Source organism: Rhineura floridana, chromosome 3, assembly GCF_030035675.1.
Source record: "Rhineura floridana isolate rRhiFlo1 chromosome 3, rRhiFlo1.hap2, whole genome shotgun sequence".
In the NCBI taxonomy this organism is placed as follows: Eukaryota; Metazoa; Chordata; class Lepidosauria; order Squamata; family Rhineuridae; genus Rhineura; species Rhineura floridana.
Genome location: NC_084482.1, coordinates 116761699 through 116777849, shown reverse-complemented (window position 1 = coordinate 116777849; position 16151 = coordinate 116761699). Strand labels below are relative to the sequence as shown.

At 43.4% G+C, this 16151-nt stretch overlaps 1 long non-coding RNA gene across 1 annotated transcript in view; it reads left to right on the top strand.

Annotated features, from left to right (window-relative positions):
- The first annotated feature begins 827 nt into the window (after positions 1 to 827).
- Positions 828 to 16151, top strand: part of LOC133382268 (uncharacterized) — a 28109-nt gene continuing 12785 nt past the window's right edge. The window contains exons 1-2 of the long non-coding RNA XR_009761883.1: positions 828 to 918; positions 3498 to 3535. This is a non-coding gene — a long non-coding RNA (uncharacterized LOC133382268). The remainder of the gene's footprint in view (positions 919 to 3497; positions 3536 to 16151) is intronic.

Below are 16151 nucleotides of genomic sequence, written 5' to 3'. Positions count from 1 at the left end.
TTTCAAATTGGAAAAATGGTGAGGCACTGAGATGATAAATTTGAGAAATGGTAGAGTATGCATTAGGAATCAAACTAATGGCCTATTCTGTGCTTGAGAGCACATAGAAAAATGTATCATCCATCAGGTGACAATGCATCCATGTGTCAGGTATAGAAATTCAAGAACTAAACCAGGAAAGAAGTGCAGGACCAAAATGTCTCCTTTTCAGATCAAGGAAGATTTGGCAACCGGAATTCTGTCATACTAAACCTCTTCGCGGTGTGCCAAATGATTCATAGTAAAGTGTCCTGCCATTATTCATATATGAGAGATCTCTTTTGGAAAATACGTAAGTAGTTCTTTGAAGACCACTAAACAAGCTGCAGCCAAGCACCTTGTTATAATCAAGAACCACCACATGTTTGCCAGTATGGCTGCTCCTGTGTACATGCATGGCAGGTAACAACAGAATGCACTCTGTTTCCTCAAGATCGCATACAAATCCTGCTCCTCCCAGGGTGGGTACAACAAAAATAAAAATATAGTCGTCATAAAAAAAACTTAAAATTGATAATGAAAAATACAATACAGCGGAAAGCTGGACTATTAAACTTCACTACACCTATGTACCAAATAAGTGCTCTGTGCAGTAAAACGTAAACAGATCATAGCAACTCATACATCATATGATGTGATTATGTCATGTGTCTCTGTGGCATGGGATTTTAAAGCAACACTTAAAGGCAAGTAAGAGGAGACATGATAGAGTTGCATAAAATACTGCATGGTGTGGAACAAGTGGACAGATAAACTTTTATCTTATTTTCTTATAACACAAGAACTTGGGAACATCCAGTGAAGCTGAATGCCCTAAAACAGGTCAGGACAGCAACCTTGGACTTAATCTAGAGTGGCACACAGGACCTGCTGCGAGATGTAAGTGTTGTCAAATCAATTGGGAGCAGTCACCAGAATGCTATTAAATTAGACATACATATAAATAGCCAATTGCCAAGAAAAACCAACACAGTCACATTTTACCTGAAAAGAGGAATGTTCCCCAAAATGAGGGGATTGGTAAAAAGAAAGTTGAAAGGCAAGGTCCAGAGAGTCAAATCACTCCAAAAGGCTTGGGAGTTGTTTAAAAACACAATATTAGAAGCTTAGCTGGCTTGTATACCATAGATCAGGAAAGGTATAACCATGGCCAAGAGGGTGCTGGTGTGGTTAATGAGCAGAGTCAAAGAAGCTATTAGAGGCAAGAAGGCTTCCTTCAAAAAATGGAAGTCTTGTCCGAATGAGAAGAGTAAAAGGGAACACAAACCCTGGCAAAAGAAATGCAAGAAGACAATAAGGGATGCGAAAAAATAATTTGGAGAGCACACTGCTGAAAGCATAAAAGCCAACAACAACAAAAATATTTAAATACATTCAAAGCAGGAGACCATCTAGGGAGGCAGTTGGACCCTTGGATAATAAGTGTGTCAAAGGTGTGCTAAAACAGGATAAGGAAATTGCAGAGAAGCCAAATGAATTCTTTGCATCTGTCTTCACAGTGGAGGATATAGGGCAGGTTCTTGTGCCTGTACTAACTTTTGCAGGAACAGAATCTGAAGAACTGAGGCAAATAGTGGTGACAAGAGATGAAGTTCTAGGCTTAATAGACCCAAGGCTGCTTTCATACTGCACTTTATTCTGTTATTCCGATGATTTCTTACCTGGGAATTTGCATATTATATTTGACCTTTCACACAACATAAAAGCTAGTTCCAGAAATCTTGTGGAATATAGTGGAAGTTTGGTGCTAATTTTCATCATAAATAATACCAGAAAGAATCCATTTGCAAGCCTGGTAACCTGGAAAATGGTGGGAGTTTTGCTGTACCTGCAGCCACTCATGTGACAGGCATCCCAGCATGAACTGCGTTCCCACCCTTTAGGTGCGTGCCAATTTTTTTTTGCCTGATGAAAATTGTACTGGCATTCCAATGTAGGCGCAGGCAGCAGCATTTCCTCCTTTCCCCTCATACACCTCTGTGTCCAGACACTAACTCAAACAGTGAATTATGGTAGACCCACAGTGTACATGTTTTTAAAGAGTGAAGAATGAAAACAAGGTGCTGCTCATTGCAGCAGTGTGAAAGTTATGCGAAATGCTGGTATCTCAGCTGAAACAGCCACGGTTCCTGAACGCAACAGATACTGCAGTGTGAAAAGAATCTTAGAAATTGGAAGAGAAGCACTACCATTTTAAAGTAATGCAATAAGCCCCATGTCTGAATGCAGCCAAAATAAAAACTGACATCGCCAGGTCCAAATGGCATCCACCCAAAAGTTCCCAAAGAACTCAAATGTAAAATTTCTGATCTTCTAAAAGGTATATGTAGCTTGTCCCTCAGATCTGCCTCCTTACCTGAGGATTGAAAAGTGGTCAATGTAACAGTTATCTTTAAAAAGGGATCTTGGGGGATCCCAGAAATTACAGGCAGGTTAGCTTAACTTCTGTCCTGGGAAAACTGGAAGAAAGTATTGTTATAGGTAAAATAACCAAGCATATAGAAGAGCAAGCCTTGCTGAAGCAGAACTAGCATGACTTCTGAAAAGGTAACTCCTGTTAAAGTTCTCTGAGAGTGTCAATAAGCATATAGATAGAGATGATCCTTTTAATTTGGTGTACTTAGACTTTCAAAAAGCTTTTGACAAGGTACCTCACTAGGACTGGCATCAGGTGTGACTGGGCCCTTGATCACCAGCCTGCCCTGGGCCTGTGGCGCCATAGCCCAACCCCCCCAATAAAGCAGCACAGGGCTAATAAGCCTGCCTGTGTGCCCCACGTACCTCTCATATCGTGTGAATGATGTGCACACATAGTGTGCATGCCTGCCATCGACTAAGATGGGGGGGGGCATCAGCCCCTTAGGGAAGACCCTTCCGCCATCTTTGTTGATGGCAGGCATGCATGCACACAGGCAGGCATGCACAGAACGCACATCATTCATACTGATGGGACAGATAGGTGGGGCATATGGATGGGTGCTGCTGTGGATCACGGAAAGGGAGTGCCACCCTTCCACCTTAAAGAGGGGCCCTTTAGGGGCCCCTCTGAGCCACAAGGGCCCTTGGGCAGGGCCCAACCTGCCTGTCCTCTGGCACCAGTCCTGTACCTCACCAAAGTATCCTGAGTAAGCTTAGCAGTCATGGAATAAGATCATCTTGTAGATCAGCAATTGGTTAAGCAACAGGATGCAGAGCAAGGTATTTTTTAAAGTAAACGTTATGTGTCTAAATCAGTGATTCTTAAACGGTGCACCCAGGCACACTGGTGCGCCCTAAGAGGTGGCTAGGTGTGCCTCAAATATTATGAAAGTATATTTTAAAAATGAGAAGAAACCCATTTGTATAGGGTAAGTAATAGTTTTCTATAGTTTGTTATTTTTGTTCATAGTTTAAAATATATTAATATATTTTTAATTTTGTACACGAAGTGCGCCAGAAAATTTTTGTATGTTTTACAGTGCGCCGCTGTGATGTTCCTGCTTATATTGTAAATATGGTAAGTGCTGTTTATATAGAAGACATATGGTAAGTGGAGTGAAAGAGGAGGGGGAGTACATGAGCAGTAGAATGCTGGATGATTGGCTGAGCGTTTGAATGGCTGGGAGTATAAATGGAAGAATGACAGTTGAATCAGGGTGGTGGATGTTGGAGGTTGAGAGAGGTGAAAGAGAGGTTTTGGTAGTGTTTGAAGGTTGGTGTTGAGAGTGAGTCGGAGTTCTGAGGCAATTAGTAAGAAGTCAAGTACATAACAGAATATAGATGAAACCATACGCTTGTGAAACGTTCCTTAAGTAATCTTGTTATTTCTAATATTAAATAAATATTTCTTGGTTAAACAAAAGCCTGATTCCTTCAGCTGGGATACACATACCAGGGGGAATAGCAAACTAACCAAGGCTGAACAGTTGTATCAAATGGTGGCAGCGGAAGATTGGAGGAAAGTGTATCCAGTCCCACAGAGAAACCCAGGGCTGTATGCCTCAGAGTCAAGGGGCTGCAGGGGGGTTTACAAATTACCTATACCCATTGACACAAGGTATCGGAATAGCCAGGCAGAGACTAGGCACAGTCTATTGGCTAGAAGGGTTACAGAGTGTCGGGTGGTGCTGCCTAGCAGTGGGATCTTTTGAGATCGGTGCTAGTGCTGTAAAGGGTAAGAATAAACCTGACGTTCCTGTCTGCTGGTAGCCACAAAGTGAGAGCTTCACAGGTGGTGCCGGGGGAGGACGTCACAGCCGCGAACCAAAATAGTTTGAGAACCACTGGTCTAAATGGACACCCAGCCCTAGCTTATGGACACATTAAATGTAATCAATGAACCAAGAACACAAATTCAGATTGAAAGCCACTGAAGCACTGAGCACTAGAAGTATGAAATTTTAGTGAAACTGAATAGAAACATGAGAACATAGCAGCACATTACACAATAATTCTTAGCATTATTACACACTACAAGTCTTTCTGAAAAACTTAATAAAATCTCTCTCCCTGTACACTGTGATGTTTGGTTCTCTGTATCTTCATTCCTTTTTTCATAAGAATTCTGCTACAGAAAGGTGTGAATCATAACCAGCAATTTTTCATTTTGCTTTGCTTTTTAATTCATGTATTTACTGGTGGGTGGGTGTACTAATAAAGATTTGCTAGGCTAGTAAATCCCACTGAACTCAAAAAGCATGCAAATGATCAAATCTGCCCTCCCCTCCTCCTCCCTCCTATATATTTTATGCTACATATGGACATAGCCATATATCAGAATACAGCTCTTACACAGCACATACATGGGATGTACACTATTACATTTCAAAGTACAGCATACGTCACATTTTATTTCCATCAGTACAGGAGTAATGTCAACCTCATTGCTTGTGGACTTTAACACCCAGAGTAGATTGTCTTCTTTGTTCTTTGACCAGCGTCAGGGACAACTGGTAAAAATCCTTAAAGCTGTCTGTCTTTTATAGCTTTTGTTTGTATACTTTGTATAGCTATACTTTGGCAGTGCGTGCTCATATTCATGCTATACTCTTGCTGCTATCTTTTAACTTTTAACTTACATTTGAATTCTCATCCTAAATCTGCATCTTGATGCTGATGTTGTATTCTGATACGTTCTTCTGAGTCACCTCTTAACAGCTTCAGCTATACACAGTTGTTGGCTGAATGCCTGGACTCCTTATCAATGGTCAATACTTTACAGGGAACATTGACGTAGAACAGATGTAAACAAAACTTAAAGGAAAAAACCTCTTTAACTGGTGCTATGTCTTTTTACTCTCATTTCGGCTTGTATTTTTTGCAACATCACCACTTCCTTTCCACATATTTTATATAAATCAAATATGGCCAATTTCTATAAATCGAGGCAGCCTATGACAGTAGGGACTTTAAAGGGGGTTATAGACAGGTTCTAGAGCAGCCTATCCCAACCAGTGTGCCTCGATGTTGTTGGACCACAACTCCCATCAGCCTCAGCCAGCATTGCCAATGGTCAGGAAAGATGGGAATTGTGGTCCAACAACATCTGGAGGCACACTGGTTGGGAAAGGCTGTTCTAGAGACTTCAGAGACACTGCTGCTGACACCAACCTCCAAGTGGCTCTCACCTCAGGTCAATTTCCCTAAACCTCCACCCCAGTCAGTTACTCCCACAACCCTAATTACTGGGGCCAGTCTGCCTCTGTACCCCAGAGCTCCTCTAGTTGCACTCCCAGCTACTTGATGTATTGGCATCAATTTTGTCTGGCAAATGGTTCTTTTAAACATGTCCAGATAAGCAATGAAAGTTGACATCAGCTGTGCTAATTAACATGGTTTATTAGTTACTTAGCTCTACGGCATAACACTTCAGCTTATACCTAAAAGAGCGGATAATACCATACCATTCAGCAACTGGGGAGACTCCCTTCCCTGATAGTACAGGGGAGTCTCCCATGGGTCAGTTTGACAGGACACTGTACTATGTTCAATTTCTGCTGCCTGAGGTGTTGTGCACTGTGCTGCTCTTTATAGCCCAGAAAGACTGAAGTTTATGAGTCATTGCTATGGCCAATAGGTGGTACTGCCACGTTAAAGGAAACACTCACTGAATATTTGCTATTCTGTTTCCACACAGTTGCTCATGATCTCACCCTTTGTAGCCAAAACAACTTATGAGAAACCTGTTGTCCAGTGTTCATCCAGTGTTCCCAGGCTTCATGAAATCTAACCACATGAAAGAGCCACTGAGTCTCTATGATCAGCTGTATGTCTGACACTGCACAGTAGCTCTCACTACTCCATTATAACATCAGGAGACACTATCTGTTCTTACACAGCTCTAAGTTGCTACTTTCTACTATGGCATTTAAGCATATTATTAAGCAGTTTCAGACCCCAAAATAGGCTATAGATAGGGCATTAAAGGGACAATTGCTGGATTCCACATATATCTCCAGATAATTTGACATTACATTTCAATAGTTTAGCCAGAGTAAATACACCACTTGTATCACTTCCCTCTAGTAAGACCTAGGGTTGGCAGGTCAGAAGCATCGCAAAACCTGAGATTTGAGGGGCAGGCCCTAGTGATGTCATGGAGGTGGGCCTGAGTGATGTCATGGGGTGGGCCCAAGTGATGTCATTAATCATGATACATTAAGCATCAATTACAGTTGCTTGGAGCATACAATTAAAAAAATATCTGATTGGAAATTAAAATAGAAATCTTAGCTAAAAGATGGAGCCTGGGTAGGAAACAATTAATCTAGCCTACTTGCTTTCAGCAAGAAGGGTTTAAGTGCCTTCAGGCCAGGCCAGTCGCCAGAAGGCCACTGTAGGGACAAAGGAGCCTAGTGTTGTGGAGATGTTAGATGGGAGCATTGGGGAGTAAAGATGGATGCTCCTGAAGGCTACAATTCTAAACACACTTACTAAGGGATTAAACCCCATAGAACTCAACAGGACTTACTTCTGAGTAGATATAGTTTGGATTGTGCTGTTGGTAAAGTTTGACTAGGAATCCTCTGCAAAGACATCCATATCCAAGCAGGGTTGGCAACCCCCTGCCTGGAATGCCCTGCCCTTATCTTTTAACGTGGCTGCTCCAAACCTCTTTACAGATTTGACCCTTCACTTCAGAAAGAGGTCTGAGAAATGAGTATGAGTAAGAAGTATCTTTTAAAATTGTTCTTTTCAATTCACTCTTGAATGCACATCATACCTAGGGCAGATCCACACCATTAATTTAAAGCACATTCAACACCCATTTGAAGCACATGAATCCCACCACAGAATCATGGGAACTGCAGTTTGTTAAGAGTGGTGAGAACTATAACTGTGAGGGGGAAACGACACTTCCCAGGATTCTTTAGGGGAAGTCGTGCGCTTTAAATGCGAGTTGGATGTGCTTTAAACGTATTGTCCTGCTTGTGGGCTTCCCCCAGGCACTTGGTTGGCCACTGTGAGAACAGGATTTGTTGTGTGTGCATGTGTGTGTGTGAGTGGCGCACAGCGTGTGTTTAGTGCCGAAGAGAAAACAAAGAAGAAAGTCCAGTCCTTTTGTTTAAGATGAGACTTTTACTGGCAAAGCTCAATAAGTTTAACAGACAGTTTCTAACGCCTTCCTTCACTAACATATACAACCCCCACACTGCTACTTCAGCTTCAAGGTTTTTATGGCTTCAGTGCCAGCCGCTGCAACCTTGGTATGCTCAGCCGTTTTAACCCCTTTTTAGTCTTTCTGGAAACCAGACTCATTCTATCCTCATCAGCCCCCACCTTTCCAGCAAAGACGTTTTATTTTCTTTACAGACATGTTTACAGACATTTTTCAACTATATTTTTACAGGTAGTTACTTGTTTATTTTACACAGTTTTCACGTTATGGTTTGATACATTCCAGGTATACCGTTTCATCATCAATCAATTTTCCTGCACGCAGTGTAAGTTCATTCGCCTCTTGTGCTTTTATGTGGCTAATCTGAAAACTCTCAGGAGGTTTCCCTATGTTTGTTCTCTCTGACCTTCTGGGCATTACCTGAGATTCACTTTCTTCATGTTTCACAAGTACTGGTTCTGTTTCCTCCTGTTTTATGTCTTGGTCTGCTGTTTCGTTCCTTTTATTTGTGTTTTCTAAATCCACCAGAACTGTTGTCTCCCATTCTGGTTTCTGAGCTTGTACACTCCTGCTAAAAACAACCTGCTTCTGGTGTGGCAACCATACTCGATTGTAGGCGTTCTGAAAACCCAGCATATACCCCATTTGTGCCCTGGGTGCTAGTTTGCCATGCCTTCTCCCCTTTGGTATATGTACCCAGCATTTAGCTCCAAATTGTATTATATGCTGCAGCCTAGGCTTCTGTTTGTGCAGCTTCTCGTATGGAGACATGTTCAACGCTCTGTGGAGGAGCCTGTTTTGTATATACGTTGCATAAAGAATGCACTCTCCCCAAAACATGTGTGATAAATTAGAGTCCTGCATCATTGCCCTGGTCGCATCTTGAAGTGTCCTATTTTTTCTTTCCACCAAACCATTTTGAAACGGTGAAAATGGTGCTGTTTTCACATGTTCTATTCCCTTTTCTAGTAAATATTGCTCCAGAGCGTGACTTGTGAACTCCCCACCCTGGTCTGAGCGTATTTGCTTCACATGTGTGTCATGTTGCACCTCAACCTTTTTCAAGAATTGCTTAAGTTTTCCTTCTGCTTCATTTTTGGTTTTCAACAGGTATACAGTGCAATATCTGGTATAGTCATCAATGATGATGAAAACATATCTAGCACCTCCATACGACCTCTGGAACGGCCCTGCTAGATCTATGTGTATAGTTTGATATGGTCGGCTAGTGTTGCTTATGGTGTCTTTGTTTATTGGAGCTACTGTTGCTTTGGTTTGTTTACAAACCTCGCATTCCACATGCCTCTGGCAGTCTTTATATGTCACATCTTCACTATGTTTGGGTGTTTTTTCAATTGTAGCGAAATTGGCATGCCCCAGCTTTCTATGCCAGATGTGCACACAATCCTTATGTGGTTTTTCATTTGTTATTTTTGATGCCCTTTGTGACGCCCTTCCCTGGCTCTCCCTGTCAGGTTCCTACCTGTGCGTGGCTACTGCCTGTCACTAGGCACCACCAGGGACTCCACCAGTCCGGACTGTCCTTTATTTTATTGTTGCTCTCCCCGCTCTAGCACAGATCTCAACAGATCCCCCTGCTAGGCAACCACAAGTCACGTCCTAATACTAGTATTCCCAGAGACTCTGAATACTGGTATTGTTATTCTCTTCACCACTGCCACCATTTGTTACAGTTCCCCTTCAGCCTTGGTCATTACCTTACCCTCCCTTCTGGTCTGTGAAACCCCAGCCAAGGATCAGGCCTTTGGTAAACCAAATTAAGTATTTATTAAAGATAACAAAGCTAACAAGATTAACAAGATTTCTTCTTAAGGCACATAAGCATATGGTTTTACTCAATACTAATCCAAACTCCACCCCCCTCCTTCTCCACTCTCTCCTGGCAAACAACTCTCTCAAACCCCACCAAGCAACCCACTCTTTCTCTTCTCCCCCCCAGATTCCACTCTCACTCTTCCTTTTATACGTTCAGCCATTTTAAACACTCAGCCAATCATCTAGCATTCTACTGCTCATTCACTCCCCCTCCTCTTTCACTCCACTTACCATGTATCTTCTAAACAACCAACACTTACCATATATACATTAATATAGGAACATCACACCCTTCCCATGGGACCTAGTCTTACATAAAACAATGAATTCTTAAGGCTTCCAGTGACACATATATTATCTCCTTACTGTATCTCACATTTCCCTTTTTTGAATTTTACCACATATCCCATACTGTTTACTTTTGCTACAGAAAGGATATTACTATCCAGATCAGAAACACATAACACGTCTGTCATGATTGTATTCAGTACATTTAAATACACAGTACCCCTTCCCACAACTTGCCTTAACGTGCCATCAGCCAGCAAAACAGATTCCTTTGTGGGACGCATAGTTTTATATAAGTTTGTGTTCTTTATCATGCTATGGGTGGCTCCCGAATCAACAACCCAATCAGCACTTTCATCATCCTTCTTCTTGGCACTTGCCATTTTTATCACTTGTACATATGACTGTCTATGTCCATACCTTTTGTTCTTGCAGTCTCTTTGCAAATGTTGTCTTGATCCGCATTTATAACACGCCTTAATTCCAAAAGTTTTCGTTTCTTTGTCACTTCTTTCAGTTCTTCTGTCATGTTTTTCGTTTGTCTCTGCACATCTCTCCCATTCTTGGATCAGTTTCCCTTCAATGTATTGTACTGTCAATCCATGATCAGGCATCGCTTCAAGAGAGCTAATTAGGGGATCCCAGGTGGAGTCCAGTGATGACAGCATTATATAAACTTGCTGTAATGGAGAATGTACGACCTCTCTCTCATGTAACTCTGCAAACAACCTTTTCATTTCAAGCAAATGAGTAGACATCGATACACCCTCTGTCAGTCTCATTTGGTGCAATTTGCGCGCCAAATAAATCTTGCTACTTGCCGTCTTCTTGATATGCACGTCTCTCAAAGTGTCCCACATCTCTTTCGCTGTTTGTTTATATTGGATGTGCAGTAGCTGTGAGTCATCCATGGCCAGAATCAAAAACGATCTCGCTTTTTCCTCCATACGTATCCAAGGAGCCGGCGGTGGGGCAGCCGGTGGAGCATTCTCTATTACTCGTCATACGTCTTCCTTTGTCAGGAATGCTTCCATTCGCATTTTCCAGCAGGAATAATTCTGCTCATTGAGGCGTTCCAAAGGCATTCCAGCAGATAAGGTTACAGCCATCGCTCTTGTTTTGCCAGTTAGTCCTGTCAGCTTCCTGTCAGCTCTCTGTCCATTGGCTTTCCACAGCTTCCCGATCCCGATGATATACAACTCATTCTTCACTTGCATTTATGTTTGCACTTTGCACGCGCTCTTTGCCACTCTTCCTGGGCCCATAACCCTTGTTGTGTGTGCATGTGTGTGTGTGTGAGTGGCGCACAGCGTGTGTTTAGTGCTGAAGAGAAAACAAAGAAGAAAATCCAGTCCTTTTGTTTAAGATGAGACTTTTACTGGCAAAGCTCAATAAGTTTAACAGACAGTTTCTAATGCCTTCCTTCACTAACATATACAACCCCCACACTGCTACTTCAGCTTCAAGGTTTTTATGGCTTCAGTGCCAGCCGCTGTGACCTTGGTATGCTCAGCCGTTTTAACCCCTTTTTAGTCTTTCTGGAAACCAGACTCATTCTATCCTCATCAGAATGCTGGACTAGATGGGCCACTAGCCTGATCCAGCAGGCTCTTCTTATGTTCTTATTGTGTGAATCTACTTAATAAATTTTGCCTGCATGTAAATTGTTTTAATTAATTTCTCAAAATGGAAATGAGCTATAAACTGTAGTGAGTGACCATGGGCTACTTACCATCTCTCAGCCTATCTGCCCCTCAGGATGAAAACAATGGAGAACCATGACCACCCCAAGACATACTTAAATTGTAGAGGAAGTATTGTACAACCATAGTGTGAAATCGGATACTTATTGCGACACAGTACAAAATATTTATATAAGCATGACTATCAAATATGTTTATTATTTACACAACCTGTAAAGATATTTATAGATATTTTTATGTTCACCGCCCAGAGAGCTCTCGCTAGTCGGGCGGTATATAAATCTAATAAATAAATAAATAAATAAATAAATAGTGCAATCCTATGTTTGTTTACTCAGAAGCAAGTCCCAATGTATTCAATGGGGCTTACTCAACCAGGGAAAACTGTACCCTCAAGTTATAAGGAACTTGTTCTTTTAACAAGCCTTTTAAGTTGAGACCTTATCCCAGTCTGAATGAATGTATGAATGAATAGGTTTATTGCAGTCATAGACCAGCATCAATATAAACATCATTAACTTCATTAAAAGAGCAAAATTTTCAATAAAAGCATGGGATAGTTAAAATCTCATTAAAATCAAATCTACATCATCAAATTATCAATCAATTTAAGAGAGTTCTTCTGCAATGGATTGCGGCAGAGCAGAAGCTAGCTATCTTGGTTGAAATCTGGGGGGATTGATCAGATAAAAGAAAATCAACATAGAAAGCCTCATTTCTGCCAGGAATGTTTTGTTGGATTGGGGTAATTAGGTGGGATCTAAGGTCACGATAGAATAGGCAGTGCAATAGCACATGTTCGACTGATTCTACTGCCCCATCACCACAGGGACAGACCCTCTCGTCGTAGGGGATTTTTTAAAATCTGCCCTCTAAAAGAGCCGAGGGTACGATGTTAAACCTGGCCAGTGTGAAAGCTTTCCTGAATTTAGGGATAGTCAAAGTCGCTAGATAATTAGTGGGTACAAATGGCCTTGCATTAATCCTGAATTTTGTAGCCAGGGTCAGATGGGCTTGAAAGTCAATATCGAGGATTCGTTGGAGAATATGTTCTTTTGCTTTTACATAACCCAGATGACAAATCATGGGAGTGGAGAACCCTAAGTTTAGTAGTTTGGCATTAATCGACTTTTTCCATTTAGACTGGAAAAGGTCAGATAAGATGTAGGGGGCCAAACCCACTGGGGCAAACATCATCTTTAGCCACGATTTAATTCTGCACATCCAGATGCGGGATTCTATTGTAGGAAGTCCAACCTCTAAGCGCAGAACATAGTTGGGGACACAACATGGAATGGCAAGTATGGCACGTAGGAATTTATTTTGAACTTTTTCAAGCGGGGTGTATTTGTCATAGACAAAGGCTTGTGCCCCATACAACAGCTGTGGGATGACTTTTGCCTCAAAAACCTGTATAGCTACCGGAAGATATTGACCCCCTTTATTATAATAGGAGAGAAGTGCCTTCGTACTTTTCCGGGCATTGGCAATGGCAGTCTTTACTTGAAGTCGCCACGCTCCCTTTGAGTGGAAGATCATCCCTAGATAACGAAAGGAGGCGACCTGGTCAATTAGATTTATCCGCCAGCGATGCTTTGTCCTCTTATTAGAGAAGACTACAACTTTTGACTTATTATAGTTGATTGTCAGTGATTCAGTTCTGCAGTAGTTGGCAAAAGCACTAAGCAAGCGCCTTAAGCCAATGCACGACAGTGATAGAAGAGCTATATCATCTGCATACAGAAGAATGGACAGAGGTCTTTTGGATAATCTGGGCGGATGTAAGCAGATGGGCATCAAGGTGTCTACTAAATAATAATAATAATAATAATAATAATAAAATGTAATTTTTGTGTCGCCTATCCGACCGAAGTCACTCTAGGCGACGTACATATTGAAATTCCATAAAATACAAAATAATATACAATATAAATACAGAATAAAATACAATGCAGTCAACAATATAGAACCAATTTTAAACAATCATAGAAAGATTAGCCTACCCCGGAGATCCCAAAGGCCTGTCCAAAGAGCCAGGTTTTTAAGGCCTGGCGGAATGTATCCAGGGAAGGGGCATGGCGAAGATCAAACGGGAGGGAGTTCCAGAGAGTGGGGGCTGCCACTGAGAATGCCCTCTCTCTAGTCCCCACCAACCTAGCTGTTTTCGTTGGTGGGACTGAGAGAAGGCCCTGCGTGGTTGATCTAGTCGGGCGGCTTAATTGGTGGTACTGGAGGTGCTCCTTCAGGTAAACTGGGCCGAGACCGTATAGGGATTTAAAGGTTAACACCAACACCTTGAATTGGGCCCGGAAAACAACTGGAAGCCAATGTAGATGAAATAACACTGGCGTAATGTGATCACGGCGGCGGCTGTTTGTAAGCAAACGAGCCGCCGCATTCTGTACCAGTTGTAGTTTCCGGACCATTTTCAAGGGTAACCCCACATAGAGCTCATTGCAGTAGTCTAACCGAGAGGTGACCAGGGCATGTACCACCAGTGGGAGCTGATGAATAGGGAGGTAGGGTTGCAGCCTCTGTATGAGGTGTAGTTGATACCAAGCTGCCTGGCTCACTGCTGAAATCTGCGCCTCCATGGACAGCTTGGAATCAAGAACAACCCTGAGGCTGCGGACCTGATCATTCAGGGGTAATCTCACCCCATTAAGCCTCAGGTCAGCAACACCCAACCTCCCCCTGTCACCCACGAGTAGCACCTCGGTCTTATCAGGATTGAGCTTCAGCCTGTTCCTTCCCATCCACCCACTCACGGATTCCAAGCACTTGGACAAGGTCTCCACAGCCAACTCCGGTGAGGATTTAAAAGAGAGATAGAGCTGCGTGTCATCAGCATATTGGTGACACCGCAGCCCAAAACTCCTGATGATGGCTCCCAGTGGCTTTACATAGATGTTAAATAGCATGGGAGAGAGGATAGAACCCTGTGGCACTCCACAAGTGAGGGGCCAAGGGTCTGAAACCTCCTGTCCCAATGCTACCTGTTGATGCCTGTCAGAGAGAAAGGAACGGAACCACTGCAAAACAGTGCCTCCTATTCCCAATCCCTCCAGGCGATCTAACAGGATACCGTGGTCGACGGTATCAAAAGCCGCTGAGAGATCCAGGAGGACAAGAAAGGTGAATTCTCCCCTGTCTAATGCCCTCCTCATATCATCTACCAGAGCGACCAAGGCTGTTTCAGTACCATGTCCAGTCCTGAAACCCGATTGGTATGGATCCAAATAATCCATTTCATCCAAGTGTACTGATAACTGGTTTGCCACCACTCGCTCAATGATCTTGCCCAAAAATGGCAAATTCGAAATAGGGCGAAAGTTGTTCAAAACTTGGGCATCCAAGGAGGACTTTTTTAAAATAGGTTTTATAATTGCCTCCTTGAGGGCCGGTGGCATTACACCCTCCTTCAAGGATGCATATACCACTGCCCTGATCCCCTCGCCCAATTTCTCCTTGCAGTTCATAAGGAACCATGATGGGCAGGGATCAATCAGACAGGTGGTAGGCTTCACCGTTGAAAGTACCTTGTCCACATCCTCAGAAGGAAGAGGCCGGAACCGATCCCATTGAAACGGATTGCAGCTGCTCAATTCTGGATCCCCTATTGCATCCACAGCGTACGGAATTCAGTTCTTCAGGTACTTGACTTTATCAGCAAAGTGCCTAGCCAATTTGTCACAGGAAGCCTTAGAATGCTCCAAGGGTTCCTGAGCAACTGGACCGACCAGGCTTCGGACCACTTGGAACAGCTTCCTGGGACAGCACTCTGCAGATGCAATAGAGGCAGCAAAGAAATCCTTCTTTGTTGCCTTTATTGCCACCTGGTAGGCAGCTATTGCTGCTCTAACCTGTGTCCGGACACCTTCAGAACGGGATTTCCGCCACCGGCATTCTAGTCGTCTCACCTCCTGTCTCAGACTGCGCAACCGGGATGTATACCACAGTGCTGTCTGAGTTCTGTTTCGGAGCCACCCGGTGTAATGCCCTGGTGATTCCCTCATTCCACTCCATCACCAGGGTTTCGACCCGGCGACCTTCAGCAGGTTCCAATTCCCCAAGCGCAGTCAGGAAACCATCCGGATCCATCAGGCGCCTGGGGTGGACCATTCTAATAGGTCCTTTACCCCTGCGGAGGGTATGTGGCATTGAGAAGTCAAAATTCACCCGATAGTGATCTGACCATGACACGGGGGTGAAAGAAACAACCCCCAACTTCAGAACACTCCCCACCCCGCCCAGGACAAATACAAGGTCGAGAGCATGACCGGCTACATGGGTGGGCTCAATGTTACTAAGGTGCAGTTCCCAGGAAGCCATGGTTTCGAGGAAATCCCGAGGGGCTCCAATGAGAGTGGTCTCAGCATGTATGTTAAAGTCCCCCAATACTAATAGTTCTGGGGTCAGTGTTCGCACATCCGAGACCACCTCCAGCACCTCGGTCAGGGAGTCTGCCATGCAGCGGGGCGGGCGGTACACAAGCAGAACCCCCAAACTGCCCTTCGGGCCCAACCTCCAGTACATGCAATCAACAAACTTGGTCCTTGGGAGCGGAGGCCTGGTGAAAATCAAAGACTCCTGATAGATGACTGCCACTCCACCTCCCCGCCTTCCTACCCTCGGTTGCTGTGCATAATGGAAACCTGGCGGACACATGGCCTCAAGAATGGGAGCTG